The following is a 13,394-nucleotide window of genomic DNA, read 5'->3' as shown; positions in this document are numbered from 1 at the left end:
TCCCTTGAGGGATGGTAGTTGTCTATAGATCGATAGGTAAACGGATAGAAGGATGTGGCGACATCTGGAAACAGACAAGAGAGTCAGGAGCAACAAGAGCAACTTTTCTGTGGGAGGAGGGATGGTGTTGACGAGTTACCACCGTTCTTGTTTCCCGTACAATTTATTTTCTGTTAATAAAATATAAGGATGCCTCATTTGTTTTTGAAAACACTGTCATATGCGTTCGGTGATTTTTCACTCTCACAGATGGGGGAATAAAAGTGTTGTGGCTTGGCAAGACAGCCAAGCCACTATGAGGAAGCCGAAAGGCACACGTTTAAGCTCACGCAGGCTGGCGTGAGGTCTGGAACAGGACAAGGAATTTATAGTAGCAAAGAACGTACGTAACTACTGGAATACTTAACTTTAATCCACAATTGGTGAACATCGCTCGTGACGGTACATGTTTTACAGCATCAATAGTAACTGCTAATGGCGCCTTGCTAGGGCGTAGCAAATGACGTAGCTGAAGGCTATGCTAACTATCGTCTCAGCAAATGAGAGCGTAATTTGTCAGTAAACCATCGCTAGCAAAGTCGGCTGTACAACTGGGGCGAGTGCTAGGCCGTCTCTCTAGACCTGCCGTGTGGCGGCGCTCGGTCTGCAATCACTGACAGTGGCGACACGCGGGTCCGACGTATACTAACGGACCGCGGCCGATTTAAAGGCTACCACCTAGCAAGTGTGGTGTCTGGCGGTGACACCACAAATAGGGTAACCTCAGGCTCTGCACCTCGTTAGGCAATTTAATAACGGAAACATTTGTTCTGTTTAAGTGTGCGTAGACAGAGGAAGCGATCAGGACACAGCTACATCACTGCCAGCGAAGAACCGAAAAAGGAAAGAATAACCGTGGCCGTTCGCGGTGGCAGTCCGATTCTAGGCGCTTCAGTCTCGAACCGCGCGACCGCTACAGTCGCAGGTTCGAATCCTGCCTCGGGCATGGATGTGTGTGGTGTCCTTAGGTTAGTTAGGTTTAAGTAGTTCTAAGTTCTAAGGGACTGATGACCGTAGATGTTAAGTCCCATAGTGCTCAGAGCCATCTGAACCATTTTTGAATAACCGTGTAAACAGTTTTGGTGTGTCCTGTTGGAAACGTAGGGGATAATACAACGTTAGACTGTTTCCCAACGTACTATGGTCAATCAGCATAACTACCTTGAAGCGCTCGTATGACTGTGTGAGGCACTACAGAATAAAGTGAGCTGCACCGTGGCGATGAAAGGATTAACTCTTCCACCAAAGCAACGCTTCGGATCCCACATCGCTGAGTGTGAGGCAGCCTTCGGCCATTTACAGGAACGCCAACTGTTTCACATTTATTCTACTCATCAAATCCAAACTCTGATTCGCCCTGCCTAGAATGGAGAAGGACCAAAAAGAGAAGTTTTTTTCAGAAAAGAGAAGAGGTGAACCCAATATTGCTGGAGGAATAACTCAGCTCAACTTTTGACATCTTAAAAAAATTCCGTCGCTGAGAAACATTGGGACAAGTACAGGAAGTCAAACGAACATTATTCTAAACACGGTGCAAGATACAATTCAGTGACAGTTGTGGTATGTTCAGTGACAATTGTTTTTCTGCGTTTTATGGGTATTTATTTATAGTGTTTTTTCATCCTGTCGTAGGCCATGTTGATCTTCTCTGCATCGTTCCAATTTTAGTATACTTACCGCCGAAGTGGGTACGATCATCTACGGACGCAGACCTACAGCGTCTAGTGACGCAATTGTTACCACCATGAATGCGTGTATGTGTTCGCCTCTGTCATCGCGCAGAATTAAACTCTCTGATCTGTAGTGGCGGATCATAATAACCGAAGGGATAGTGTTGTCATTTGTTGAAGGATGTTGAAAAGAACCCTGAAAACGTACCAGAAAACATATCGAAACTTTTTCGAACATTTTAAGGAATTTGTAGTGAAACTTCAGCCAGGACAGTTTTATTCTACATGAATGTAATTACAGTGAAGGTGTTTATTTTAGTGATGTTGAAAAATGAATCTAACCTACCGGTTCTTTTACAGAAACGATCCGCAGTAGAATTTCAGACCATTAAAAAGGACTAAACCTCCTAAATTAGTATCTTTCTAAGGTCCAGGCAGCGACGTTTGATGAAACGCTTGCTCGAACACGAAGGGAACCTAGGAAAACTACGAAATTTTTTATTAACTTATTTTCTAATCGTTGTGAGACCTTTGAAAATCAGGCATAGAATGTCTACACTGACACTGGAGAACTCATAGACCAGAGTAAAACTGGAGGATTTCACGGTCTACACTTCTCTTTCACTTGGAGAACACACGGGGCATGACTGTAGCCGTTACAGGGTGAAAGGAACAAACCTAAATAACTATTACCAGGGAGAATATCTGACACAAAAAAGCAGCTCTGTAAGTGTATCTCAAGCAGTTGTAGGGCACTTTTCTGCAAAGTGCTGACTTCAGTTTATACCTCCTGACTGCAGTAAACAGATCATAAAATTTATTGTAAATCCAGATGTTTCTGCTGCAAGGAGTTTCGCAGTGATCGGCAGACATTTTACGACGACAGAAAAAGACGGCTCTGAAAATTACGTCAACGGCTTCGCGTACGTTTCGTAGCTAACGGAATGCTGTAAAATCTGCTATACGTTAAAAATTAAACCGAAATGCTTTAGACCCCTGCCAGCGCAGATTTTATATTCACCACTAAGCTCGTATAAGTAGCAAGCATTTCCACTTGGCTGTCACCGTATACTTCTGCCTTCGTGTACGAGAAATGTATTCCTACCTACATTCAGTACTAATAGGTTCACGGGAGTCAGTTATCTTTGATAGTATTTCACATACAATCTTGTACATTAACTCCATTTCCTGTCGTCACTCAGAGCATAATAACCAGTTCTTTTAAACTGTCCCCCAAATTTTAAATCACGTTAAAAATTCATATCAAACTTAAAAAATTAAAATTTCAAGTCACGAATTCATGTTTTATGAACAGGATTCCAAAAACATATTTCTTCACCAAATTTCGAAGTCTCTTCACTTTCGCATAGGATTCAAAATCTGCAAATCTTAACCGTAATGTCGTGGGAGTAATATAATTAGGAGGTACAGAAGCTACTAAATAGAGTAGAGATGAACTAATTTTCTGCCGAGCTCTACAATCACATTTTCATAAAGATCTTCCTATTTTCTGAAACATCCTCAGAGAGAAAAATACTGTCCTTTAAATATTCGTGCTGTACAGGAGGGGGAAAATAAAAGTGGTCCAGACGGTGGATACGATTAGACGTGAATTTGTGGCAACGTTGGCGGAGGAGGAAAAGACCTATCTTTACTTCCAACAGGATGGAGCAACTGCCTATATAGCCGGCCAAATCTTGGAACACATTTACACAATCTTCACGCCAGCGTTGTTAGCAGAGGTCAGTCTGATCGCAGTCCTAACTGGCCATCCAGGTCACCTGACCTGTTAGAGTGCGATTACTTCGTGTGGGCAGCCCTCAAATCAAAGGTGTATTCCAACAACTTTCATCAACAACTGCAGCAGAACATTTCGGATGAGGCTGCAACAATTCGAGCAGTCCAGCTACGATTCGCCTTCAACAGCTTGCTCACCTGGGCACAAAAGTTCCAAGAGATGAATGGTGCTCACTTTCAGCATCTGCTGTAGTCAGGTTTGTACTGTATTTCTTTTCCTCTGCTACGTTCCTTTGTACCCTGGAACTCTCTTCTGCGCCTCATTTTTATTTGGTCCACCCCGTATTTTAATCGTTAGAGGAAGTAATCACGGAAGTTAGTTCATATTCGCGTAGAATTAATGAACTTGTTACCACTATTAAGCATTAATTATATTAACCATATTTTAATGTATTACACACGATATATAAATTGACTGTGGTAAGTAGTAAATATATTCTAAAGTCCGATTCATTGAACACAAGGATGAGTACTTGCGAGCGATTTATTTAGAATTAGTAATCTCTGCACTTTTTATTTGCCGATGTTGCACACAGTAATCTCAAACCCTTTGCTTGGTGTCTCCTGTTTGAGTTATGACGAGTGATCTGTTGTGACTTGGCAAGACAGCCAAGCCACTATGAGATAGCCGAAAGGCACGCGTTTAAGCTCACGCAGGCTGGCGTGAGGTCTGGAACAAAGGAGCTTCTGGAATACTTAACTTTAATCCATAATTGGTGAACATCGGTCTGACGGTACATGCATCACAAGATAAATAGCAAATGATAATGGCGCCTTGCCAGGTCGTAGCAAATGACGTAGCTGAAGGCTATGCTAACTATCGTCTCGGCAAATGAGAGCGTAATTTGTCAGTGAACCATCGCTAGCAAAGTCGGCTGTACAACTGGGGCGAGTGCTAGGAAGTCTCTCTAGACCTGCCGTGTGGCGGCGCTCGGTCTGCAATCACTGATAGTGGCGACACGCGGGTCCGACGTATACTACCGGACCGCGGCCGATTTAAAGGCTACCACCTAGCAAGTGTGGTGTCTGGCGGTGACACCACAATATCTGTTTTAACAACTTGACAAAAGAGTCAGATAATATAAGTACCCGACCGACCGCTTCCTTAAGGTCCTTAAGGTCAAGGTTTGAGGCCATTTTTTTTATCTCAAGTACCCATAAAATTAAAGATACGAAACTTATCTATTACGCATATTGCAGAACTTATTAATTAACTGATGTGTATACAGAGAGCTGCGAACGATCACTTCTTCTATATTTTTTTTTTGTTTCCATGAACTAGTTTTCGAGACTTCTGTAGCTCATTTTGAGATCAGGGGTGTACAGGTTTATATATTCATGTTTTTGACATGCTGCTGGCTATTCAGAGTTGCTTCACTGTGACTAAAAGGTAAGAAATGCTCCACACCAGTTGATACAGTAGCTTCCCATGTTTTTGTCAGAGTGAAGCAACCTGCGTTGCTCAGTATCGTACTGCACTGAAGAGCCAAAGAAACTGGTACACCTGCGTAGCCGGCCGCGGTGGTCTAGTGGTTTTAGGCGCGCAGTCCGGAACCGCGGGACTGCTACGGTCGCAGGTTCGAATCCTGCCTCGGGCATGGATGTGTGTGATGTCCTTAGGTTAGTTAGGTTTAAGTAGTTCTAAGTTCTAGGGGACTGATGACCACAGAAGTTAAGTCCCATAGTGCTCAGAGCCGTTTGAAATTTGAACACCTGCATAATATCGTGTAGGGCTCCCGATGAACACACAGAAGTGCCACAACACGACGTGGCGCGGACTCGACTAATGTCTGAAGTAGTGCTGGAAGGAACTGACACCATGAATACTGCAGGGCTGTCCATAAATCCGTAAGAGTACATGGGGGTGGAGATCTCTTCTGAACAACACATTGCAAGGCATCCCAGATATGCTGAATAACGTTCATGTCTGGAGAGTTTGGTGGTCAGTGGAAGTGTTTAAACTCAGAAGGGTGTTCCTGGAGCCACTCTGTAGAAAATCTGGACGTGTGGAGTGTCGCATTGTCCTGCTGGAATTGCCCATGTACGTCGGAATGCGCAACGGACATGAATGAAGGCAGGGGATCACACAGGATGCTTACGTACCTGTCACATATCAGAGTCGTATCTAGACGTTGCAGGGGTCCCGTGTCACTCCAACTGCACACGCCCCACACCATTGCAGAACCTCCACCAGCTTGAACTGTCCCCTGCTGACATGCGGCGACCATGGATTCAATGCCCGTGTGCGTCCACCCGCTCGATACAGTTTGACACGAGACTCGTCCGACCAGGCAACATGTTTCCAGTCATGAACAGCCAAATTTCGGTATTCACGGGCCCAGGCGAGGCGCAAAAGTTTGTGTCTTGCAGTCATCAAGGGGTACACGAGTGGGCCTTCGGCTCCGAAAGACCGTATCGGTGACGTTTCGTCGAATGGTTCGCACGCTGACACTTGTCGATGGCCGAGCACTGAAATCTGCAGCAATTTGCGGAAGGGTTGCACTTCTGTCACGTTGAATGATTCTCTTCAGTCGTCGTTGGTCCCGTTCTTGCAGAATTATTTTCGGGCCGCAGCGATGTCGGAGATTTGATGTTTTACTGGATTCCTGATATTCACCGTACACTCGTGAAATTGTCGTACGGGAAAATCCCCACTTCATCGCTATCTCGTAGATGCTGTGTCCCATCGCTCGTGAGCCGACTGTAACACCACGTTCAGACTCACTTAAATCTTGATAACCTGCCATTGTAGCAGTAGTAACCGATCTAACAACTGTGCCAAACACGTGTTGTCTTATATAGGCGCCGCTACGGCCGAGCGGTTCTAGGCGCTTCAGTCCGGAAACGCGCTGCTGCTACGGTCGCAGGTTCGAATCCTGCCTCGAGCACGGATATGTGTGATGTCCTTAGGTTAGTTAGGTTTAAGTAGTTGTAATTCTAGGGGACTGATGACCTCAGACGGCGAGTCCCATAGTGCTTAGAGTCTTTTTTTATATATAGGCGTTACCGAGCACAGCGCCGTATTATGCCTGTTTACTATCTCTTTATTTGAATACGCATGCCTATAACAGTTTCTTTGGCACTTCAGTGTAAAAAACGAAAATATATAAGCCTCCGCACGTCTCACCTGAAGACAAGCCTTCAAACAGTCGAAAAGCGGTTATCATAAATAAAGGAGCATTTCATAAGTGACTGATCACAATTATCGGTATCTCATCATCATCATCAGTTATCTGCTATATTAGCAGGTCCTTTGCCTCTCCATTTTCTGCGATCCATTGCTTCCTTCTTAAGGCTGCTGTATGTTGTACCGTCCATCATGTCATCCAGTATCTGGAATCTCTTCCTTCCTCGCTTCCTTTTCCCTTCGACATAACCTTCTAAAACTGTTTTTATCAGTCCGTCATTCTTTCTTAATATATGCCCAATACAATTTCTTTTTCTTCTCTTTATTACATCTAGTAACTATCTTTTCTCTCCCACTCTTCTCAGTACCTCTTCATTTTTTACTCTGTTAGATGACAAAGGAGTAGAAATTGGAGGAAGAAGAGTAGGGTGCTTGAGATTTGCTGATGACATGGTCCTCGTAGCCACAGGGGAGAAACAATTACAGGATTTGGTGGACACCATTGCAACTAACGGGAAAAAATATGGAATGAAAATTAACACAAATAAAACAAAAGTATTGGCAATAGGAGGAAATAAGGAAATAAAAATGTGCTGAATGGAGAAACACTAGAACAGGTGCAAAATTTTAAGTATCTTGGAAGCAGGATAGACACCGACTGGAAGTGCACCACAGAAATTAAAACAAGGATAGCAATGGCAAAAGAGGCGTTTTATAAGAAAAGGAGAATCTTCTACAGCGGTCTGGACAGAGAACTCAGAAAGAGACTCATAAAATGTCTTGTATGGAGTGTTCTTCTATATGGTGCTGAAACATGGACTATGAGGAAAAAAGACAGAGAAAGGCTGGAGGCTTTTGAGATCTGGACATGGCGGAAGATGGAAAGAATAAGTTGGATGGACAGAGTATAGGTATCTACATACAAATAAAAACTATGTTAGGATCGACTAAGACCAACTAGAACCAATACAGCCTGCTGACGAAATCAAGTGCGAGTTCGATAAAGTATACGTTACATAGGAAGGACAGACTGGCTAACAGAGCATGAACGACACGTGCACCTCACCTTAAACAGCCGAGGAAGTAAGCCGCAGCTGATCTCAGTGAAACATGCGGTAGTGGCACAGGCTTTGCTTATATTCGAGTTTTAGGAAAAGTAATGTATCGATGCAAGCGGAAGATCAGAGTGGTAGCGGAGCATGCCAAACGTCCCAGCAATTTTAATGGCGTTGGCAGCTTTAGGCGGCCCGTCTCAGTCCTAAGGGGATTCTAACGGTCTAGCATGTGCCACTAGGACACCGGTGAACGCCACCACCAGTCACTGCTATGGCACACATATACTTTGACAAACGCGGCAAAACACTATTTTGTACACACTTAACTTTCACATTGTGCTGTAGAGTGTTTAAGACGAAAACAGTGAAATTGGAGATGAAACTGTAGGTGCTGCCAAAATATTTTATTGAAAAATTTCTCTAATAACCTACTGGAACTAGTCTGTTCTGGAGGTCATTTTTCCTTATATTCAATACTTATAGATTAGAAGACTGTTTAGTGCTACAGTTTTTACACGAATAAATAATTACTTACTGATGCTTGTTTGTCCCGTCGAAATCTGCGTTACCTCTCACCTTCTCACAGGTTTGAAATCGCGCTGCCATTTCACTTATGAAACATCGAGAAATTTTCACGTCACAGTATTTGGTTTTGAACTTCTAATGTTTCGTTAACTAACTGCTGTGATACACCACTACTGAGCTCGCCAGAAGTGCAAATTTGTCTTATGTGAAATGTGAGCGATTTCCGTCGCTACAATGCTCGTTCACTTGATGGCTCTCCTCTTCAAAAAATGGTTCGAATGGCTCTGAGCGCTATGGGACTTAACATCTATGGTCATCAGTCCCCTAGAACGTAGGACTACTTAAACCTAACTAACCTAAGGACATCACACAACACCCAGTCATCACGAGGCAGAGAAAAGGCTCTCCTCTTATTTGTGTGTACAAAATGCTGCCAACGTAACGACTGTTGCTTTCTTCGTATCTTTCTTTCTTTTATTATTTGGCTTGGATTTATTGAACCAATATATCAAAAGCTTGGTACATATGTAAAATCATATATACAGCGAAATTACAATATAAATAGTTTGAACACTGATTTAAAGTTATTTTGCGATTTCCACACGGTTTCAACATTTGTAGCTAAGGAATCTCGACAAGTCAACGAGAAAAAATAGAACTCAACAAACAGTGGAAATCATAGACCCGAAGATTAGAGTGATTGTACAAACACAGAAAGAACATCAGATTTCACATACACACATATTACTATCTCGCTTAAAGGAAAAAAGGGCTTTATATATTTGAGTACCTTCGTGACGCAGCAAAACAGGAGCACTTGTTAAAAGGGGTATGTCCAGTTTCATAAGGTTTTGTAGGAAGCGGTTTTGTTGTGCTTCGAAGAAATTGCAGGAAAACAGCAAGCGGTTTAGCTCTCCTTTTTCTTTCTTCTAACATTTGCAGGAAGGATTATCCTTGATGCTTATTCGAGATAAGTGGGAAAGAGCCGAACCACGGTTCGCACGCAATTATCAGTTTCCGTCTCGCCTAACATTTTTGGAACTGGGGCAAGCTTCTAACCACAGCTTGGATCGCAGCGTAGTATTGGCCCCGATGTCAGACTGAAAGGCTCCAGACCTCTACCTCTTATTCCTCTGCCACTTTCTGTATTCAGAATTTAAAGTCGCTGGATCTTAGACTGGTGTCCATTACAGAGCTAGAAACACTGGCCTCCCTCGCCATGTGTTCGACTCGTGTCATTGCAAACCAATCCCACATAATCTGGGGCTCGTGCAAAGCGGATTCTTGTAACTCTTCGTTTATTTAGTAGTGATTGTCGTATAATTTCTGGTCTCTGAATACTGATTTTACTGTATTATTCGTATTTTCAGTAGATTGCAATCCTTTTTGAATCTTACCCTAATAACAGGTTCCTTTCTGCAAAAAATTAAAATTATTGGTACAAGGAGACTACTCAAACTGCGCTGGAAGACACGGACAAATGGAAAAGCAGTTGGTGAGTGCGAAGTAACGATGACGGATTTTGTATGAAAGAAATTTGAAACTGTGGAAAAAGATAACTTTCTGTTGCGAACAAATTAGCAACAATTTTTCGGAAATAAGCAACGATAATACGAATATCAGAAATAATAACTGACGAAAGCTTCTACCTTAAGCGACTTACGGAAACCACAGAAACCCAATAATGTATGACCCGATGGGATATGAACCACACCCATCCCGAATCGGAGTCCAGTTACCACCAGCGCGACACCACTGAGTTAATCTTACTGGGGCTAAACTGTGATAGGCGTTTCCCGAAGTAAGGTAGCGTTTCACTCTCTTTGTTATTGCTCGCGTAACAATTAGTATATTGATAAATGGATGAGATAAAATATGTTGCTACGAAAAGAGCCCTGAAATACTTTTTACGGATGCTGTGCTGTGACTTTCTTTGCATCATTAATTTTCAACAAAACAAAATATATTTTGTTTTTATTATTCTGGATCTGGCGTTCTATAAAAGGAACATTGTTTCGTTACTGTAACTCGCTATAAAGTTCAACAACTCTTTCTTACTTTACAGTTTTGAGAAGGTTACTGAAAATTATTTCGTTGTCAATACTGATGTTACAGTACGCAATGTTTGTTCAACATAAAATTTTGCCGTGGATTTTTGTTAACATTAAAACACCAATAAGTACCACGACTAACGCGAGAACATGAGATCATTATCAGAGAAAAAATGTTTTTACTATAATGTTTGCCAGACCAGAACTACGCACAGCAAGATTTCTTTTATGTCATGAAGGTAAATTATCTTTTTGCACTGTTAATAATATAACATCATCCGCAAACCGCGTCCACCTGTAAAACACGTCGTAAAATCTGCTGCTCTACCCTGCAATCCCGAAAGCTGAAAGAAATAATTTTAGTTTACTAAAACCTGTCCGCTTCTTTGCGGTATGATTAGTTTTATTTAATGCAGTTTGAATGCGCCGCGGCAGCGGCTCGTTCGTTCGTAGCGCAGCTCTGCACCACGAATAATATTTGAATAGCTAAAAATGTCTTAAAGAATGGGATAAAATAGCAGGCAAGCTTATTACAAATCATAATGCAAGTTTTCACTAAGTAACTATTCAAAACATTTAGACAGATTAAGTTCTTACACACATTTACAAATCAATGCCTAATGGCGTCCTTCTCTCAATCTTGACAAAAGAATGCTACACAAGCATACAATATAGCGTCACAGGCTCTTCCTACTCACGTAACTCCAAAAGACGACAGAGAAATTAATGCTCGGTCATTACTATTTATACTAGGTTTAATACTTGTTTGATATTTAGTAAGTATCGTCTGTGGTGGTTCCAGTATTCGCCGACACAGATGTTATCTTTAAAAAATCAATACATAATTCTATACAAGTATAAAACATGACAAATAATGGTTTCTATTTATTACATAAAGTTCACAGAATCATTGTCCATGCAGAAATAAAATTATAATCATCCAGTTCAATTATTTTTTTCTTTTTGTCAGGAGACTTTACAAGCGGCAGGGACCCTGAAACCGCCTGCCTTGCCTTCTCACTCCATCTCCCTCACTTCCCCCTGGCAATCCCACCACGTTTCCCAGTTTTGTTCCTCTAGAAAGCCAACAGTCCTGAAAACGTATACCCTTTCACTTATTTCTGACGTCTTACAGTTTCGCGAAAGTAAATTGCCACTGGTGAGATGTTTCTCCACTGCTTCTATTGCAACGTAAAATATCTGTCTCTCTTTGTTTATTCGTGGAAGCTTTCTGAGTCAAGAGTTTCCAATGTCCTATCATATAAGAAAGAAATAACTGTCAGCTAATGAGTACTTCCCATTAAAAAATCTTCGATTTCTGGTCCGAGCTGTACACATATCTTGAAAGTGTTTAGATAAAATCATGATAGGTGTTTGGTATTAATATGTAATATAATTCTGAATTACATTAATAGAATGGTCACACGGAGTGGTATTATGGTTATAGCACAAGCTTATCGCCTGTATGTATCAGCGGTTTGTGGTGGATAAAATAACACACTGCGTAGGATGTATTCATTTTCTTTTCGACGCTGCCACAGCTCTCAGCTGGACTCTTAAGGCCTTGCGTTCCGTAGCTGAGTAGCCAGCGCAACTGAACGTCCTGCGCAGTGCTTGGGTTCGATTCCCAGCCGCGTCGGAAATTTTATCCGCTGCGGACTGAATGTTGCGTTGTCCGAAGTGGTGTCAAGTAGAAAGACTTGCACTAGGCGGCAGAACAACCCCAGATAAGGGTCTCCCGGCCAAAAGTGCCGACAACATTTTATCTTTTAGGGTTGTTGGATTCCTTTCGACGCCAGCTTTCCTCTGACTTGCGTTTTCTATAATTTTGATCATATTACGAATCTTATGAGACGACAACTTCCACTGTGTTGTAATTTTCAACGTAGTACAGATTTTCAAATGGTTCATATGGCTCTGAGCACTATGGGACTTAACGTCTTTGGTCATCAGTCACCTAGAACTTAGGACTACTTAAACCTAACCAACCTAAGGAGATCACACACATCCATGCCCGAGTCAGGATTCGAACCGGCGACCGTAGCGGTCGCGCTGTTCCAGACTGTAGCGCTTAGAACCGCTCGGCCACTTCGGCCGGCACAGATTTTCACTTACATTTTAACGAATGCCTTAATTATCTCACTCTGAGTCCTACTAACGCTCCGCAAGCTCTTCACGATCACTCCCTAATCAATGTCCTGGCTGAACGCGTTTCCACGATACAGCAATAATTTATGGCTTTACACAAAATACTTTGTAACAATCACACTCATGCACCTACGACGGTGCGATGACGTCACTGGCAAAACAAACACATACATACATGATCTATCCGTTGTGGCTCAACCATTGTTTATGCATTATTGGCCTCGAAAGTATTAGCGATACAAATCAGTTTTTTTTGTTTTTTTGTTTTTTTTTTCACGCAAGGAAGTTCTATCGACGAGCGACGTTTCCGCGCCAAAACGCTGATACTGGATCGGTTTCCACTGACAAAAAAAAAGTTCGGAAAAATCTGTAGCTATTGCTTCGCAAGATTCCAGTCACGCAGCTTATGTCAGCTATTAACTTGAGACGGCGTCTAAACTGTCTTGGTTCCTCGCAGTGGACGAATAGTTAAGTGGTGTAGGTTAATCGTCCTCAGAGCCAAGATCTACCCGCTCCTCATTGCTTTTCATTTCTTAATAGTCGGCGCAGTTGTTCCAGCGGTTGACAGATGGGCGGTGTTTGTTTGTTTTTATAATTACTAAACGGGCGCGGCGAGGCGGTCGCACGGTAGGCGATTATGTGCGGTGATTAATACGTCAGCGGCCGAGCGTATAAATAAGTATGTAGGCCTCGAGCCAGCAGGCGGGACTGTTGCCGCGGTGAATCGGGGAGCCGCCATCCCGTGCGGCTGCCGCGAAACGCAGGTCGTGCAGCGGCGGGGAGTTCTGTGTGGGTCAACGTCGCAACACCCCCTGAGCTTCTCCCTTCTACGTTAAGTGCAGGACACAGGGACGCCTGTTGCCCAGCGTTAACGAAGTACACATTCCCCCTTTTTACAGCAGCATTTATCGACCTCAGAGTTAAATAGTTGTACCTTGCAACACACTGATAGGACACGTGAATCGATCGAGATTCGCAAATT

The 13,394-nt window shown here is 42.7% G+C and overlaps 1 non-coding gene across 1 annotated transcript; it reads right to left on the bottom strand.

Annotated features, from left to right (window-relative positions):
• Positions 1 to 1,625: 1,625 nt before the first annotated feature.
• Positions 1,626 to 1,731, bottom strand: LOC124709436. Its single transcript, XR_007005406.1, has one exon. It is a non-coding gene; the product is annotated as a U6 spliceosomal RNA (small nuclear RNA).
• Between the last annotated feature and the right edge of the window lie 11,663 nt (positions 1,732 to 13,394).

Source organism: Schistocerca piceifrons, chromosome 7, assembly GCF_021461385.2.
Source record: "Schistocerca piceifrons isolate TAMUIC-IGC-003096 chromosome 7, iqSchPice1.1, whole genome shotgun sequence".
Classification (NCBI taxonomy): Eukaryota; Metazoa; Arthropoda; class Insecta; order Orthoptera; family Acrididae; genus Schistocerca; species Schistocerca piceifrons.
This window is presented reverse-complemented; position numbering and strand designations above follow the sequence as displayed.